The 4,012-nt window shown below is 40.7% G+C and overlaps 1 pseudogene; it reads left to right on the top strand.

The window, feature by feature from the left end:
• The window catches only part of LOC101661866, a 6,862-nt pseudogene that overhangs the window by 2,153 nt on the left and 697 nt on the right, over positions 1-4,012 (top strand).

Here is a 4,012-nt window from a genome sequence, read left to right as displayed (position 1 = left end):
GGGCAACAAATGTATAGATGTGCTTTACACAATTGATCTATGTATTGTGATGAATTGTATGAGCCTCAATAAATTGATTAAAAAAAAAAAAAGAATGGGGCTTCCAAAAGTCAAGAGAGCAGAGTTGCCATCCAAGAGGGCATGGAAGATGAAGATGAAACCCAGGGTCAAGGGCCCAGAATCCAAAGGGTGTGCCTAACACCTAGTACGGGGGACAGGGCCATTTTCCAGATGGTTTCAGAGAACAGATAGTCTTTTAAAGCCTTGCAACCTAATATAATTTGTTCTGCTGAGTTTCATAATTGCTTGGTTCCTGTTATATCACTCCTTTCCCTCCAATTTCTCCACAATTTGTAGTGAAAATGTCTACCTTGTGCCTGGTCCACCACCATTGTACTTTGGAAACAGATGATTTATAGTTTAGATTTAATAAGTTCACAGTTAAAGAAGAATTTTGCTCCAGGATGAAATTTGCTCCAGGATGAAATGTCTCACTCATATTTGATTTATCTGATTCAGATCACCGGGATAGTGTGGCTTGACTAGAGAAACAAATCCAGAGACACTCATAAGTGTGTAAGAGAGTTTTATACCCAAGAGTAATTTTATATTGAGAAAACATCCCAGCCCGGTCCAGATCAAGTCCATAAGTTTGATGCTAGCTCATATGCCCAATACCAGTCTATAAATTCCTCTTCAGACTCATGCAACCCATGCAATGATGCCAAATGCAGGAAGATCACAGGCCAGTGGGTGGAAAGTCTTGTGGATCCAGTGGTGATGGAAGCATTTTTGTGCTGGCATGGGTCTCCATGTGGCTCCTCCAGCTTCAGAGCTCTGGCTACCATCAGCATAGCTTCAGGTGGCTTGTCAACTGGAATGTGAAGCAGAGAGAGAGAGAAGGAGAGAGAGTGTCTTCCAGGGAGGAAGTCAGGAGTTCCCAGAATTTGCAGGAGAAGGCCATGCCCACACAGAGGCTTCATTAGCTATGACCTGATTGACATGCTAGCTAAACTGTCCCTTCACTCATAATTCCCTCAAGTTGACAGGATATTACATAACTACCACAATGAGATTTGGGTTTTGGAGTAGATTTAAGGCTTTTGGGATAATCTGATAGCGTGATCGTGTTTTCCCTCTATCGGAGACTTGAGTTTTTGAGGGCCAGAGGCAGAATGATTCATGGGTCCAGGAACCAAGGGGTGGAAGCTGCAGTGGCACCACTCACTATTACTCCTAGTGATTCACTTGAAGCATTTTTGCTTCCTGTCCCAGCAACCCTATGCATGCACTTCAGCCCTGGAAGTCCTTGTCCTGAAGGAAGGAATTCTCCCACCTGGACACAGCACTGATTCCATTGAATGAGTACCTGAAGAATACCCCCTGGCCACTTTGGGCTCCTCATGTCTTTGGATCAACAGGTCAGGAAGGTATTGAGTGGTGTGATTGATCCTGATTACCAAGGAGAAATTGGACTGGTGCTTTAAATTTATTTTTTTAATCTCTTGAGAATCAAAAAGAAAACGGCAATGTAGTAGTTATAAACTAACACTGCAATGACCCATTGTAGCATTGTAGTAATTTATTATTCCACAAAGTAGCTAAGAGACCCTAATGGCTTAGAGACTTGTAGCTGGGAGTCTAAAGCCCACACATATATTCATGACACTGTCTCTGCCGCCAGAAGCAGAAGAACTTGAACTGACATCTGAATAAAGCCTGTAGTAATTTATCTGCCCATCAAAAGGTGTTTGAAAAGGAAGCAGCGAAGATGCTTATGGTCTCTCCCAATTTTCTCACAAGAGAAGAATCCAAAATTGAACCTAAGCATTTTTAAATGTTAGACGAGTGATTAACAAGAAGAACAAATGGTGAAACACACAAAATCACAAGAAACAAAATCCTATGTAAAAATAAAACATAAAAAGGAAAGTCTCCTACTGAGACCAGACTAATTAAAAGAATTTTAAAAGTTTACATTAAAGTGTTAAATATGTTTTAAAAAGCAAAAAAGCATGTAGAATGAACTAGCAGAGATCAGGAAGCAAACAAAGACGAAGTAGAAAACATTTTTTAATACTAGCAACAACAATGAGAAGTATTAGAATAAAAGAATAATGAAACAGAATTAGTAAGAGAAATACTAAACCATAGAGTTGGACAGAAGATAGAATACATGACCAAGAAGACAAAATAACTGAACTTTTGTCAAGTCTTAAGGGAAACAAGAGAAAGGACAAAGAAAATCCATTGAACCTCTAAATGGAAAAATAGGCTTCAAGTAAGACATCTAAGATTAGGTTTATTGGAATCCCATAGCACTGTGACAAAAAGGCACAGAAACAGATTTCCAAGAGAGAAACTTTCAGACCTGAACAGAAGACTAGGCCCAGAAAAAATGTAAATTTTCACACTGAAAGTAATTTATTATTCCACAAAGTAGATGCAGCTAAATTTACCAAAGGTTTTTTTTTAACCCTAATTTAAAAAGAATTTCAAATTTATGGAAGAATTGTAATATTATTACAAAGAATTTGTAATTGTTATTACCCAGATATATTCATTGTTAACACTTGGCCATGTTTGTTTTCTCTCTCTTTCTCTCTACTCCACCCATGTCTCCACTGAATTTTTATTGTTATAAATAATATGAACTACTTTTTTTCCTTACATATTTGCTAGCAGGTTACTGACACCTTGCTTCTCTACTCCTAAATATTTCCCTGTGTATTCCTTAAATGCCATAACATTTTCTTACATCTCCATAGAACAATGGTCAAATGTAGGAAGTTGATTAATTCAGGAATTAAAAATATTATTATCTAATATACAATGCATATTCAAAAATTATAGTCTGTTTCAATGGTGTTATTTTTGATATTTAAAAAGTTTCCCTGATCCAGTCCAGGATCATGCATTGCCTTTATTTGTCATATAACCTCCTTTGATCTGGAGCAGTTCTGTAGCAAACCATTTTGAAAATAAAGCAATGATGTACAAAAAGAAAGAAAGCGCCCTCAGACCTGCGATGCCGGTAGCTTGTGGCATGGGGTAGGTGCCATTCCAGGTATTTTTTACACCCTGCTGCTTTCCCGGAACCATGGTATACAATCGGACAGCTCTACATGATCAGCAAACACAACCAGGAGCAGAGTGACTGAGGGGAAGGGGTGGAGGTCGTCCAGAATGAACCCTTCGAGGAACCTCACCATGGCAATGGGCAGTTCACAGAGAAGCGGGTCTATCTTCAACAGCAAACTGCCTAGTTGGGCGAGAGCCGTTGTCCTGAAAATATTTTACGTCACCGAGTTGGAACTATTATCCCTACACAATCACAGAATACACATGTTCCTTTCTGCCGAAATTCTCCATTCATATAGAAACCAAGTATGAGGACAACAAAGGAAGCAACAACAGCATTTTCAACAAGGAGGCCAAAGCCGTGGACCGAGAAGTTTGCTTCATTGACATTGCCTGCGATCCGAGGACCCTAAACACTTCAAATCAGAGAAGACAGGGCGGAGACAGTTACGAGAAGGCTGGAGGGACAACCACCAGCCCATCATGTGCTCGTACAAGCTGGTGACAGTGAAGTTCGAGGTCTGGGGGCTTCAGACCAGAGTGGAGCAATTTGTGCACAAGGTGGTGCGGGACATTCTGCTGATTGGGCACTGACAGGCTTTTGCATGGGTCGATGAGTGGTATGATATGACAATGGATGATGTTCGAGAGTACGAGAAAAACATGCATGAACAAACCAACATAAAAGTTTGCAATCAGCATTCCTTCACTGTGGATGACATAGAGAGCCATGCCAAAGCAAGTACATGGCCATGGATGAAGTGCGCGAATTCCAACGAGCCACTCAGGAAGCTGCCAACCAGAAAATCGGCGTTTTCTCACCTGCGATTTCTATCTCCAGCATCTCCTTGCTGCCCTCCTCTATCTGCAGCGCCCCCTCCAGCGCTCCGTCCACACCTTTCTCCACCGACGCCCCAGAATTTCTTTTTTT

This window comes from Echinops telfairi, unplaced genomic scaffold (genome assembly GCF_000313985.2).
Source record: "Echinops telfairi isolate 266 unplaced genomic scaffold, ASM31398v2 ScPeMD7_19;HRSCAF=73, whole genome shotgun sequence".
Lineage (NCBI taxonomy): Eukaryota > Metazoa > Chordata > Mammalia > Afrosoricida > Tenrecidae > Echinops > Echinops telfairi.
Note: the sequence above shows the minus strand (reverse complement) of the source record. Positions and strands in the feature narration are given on the sequence as shown.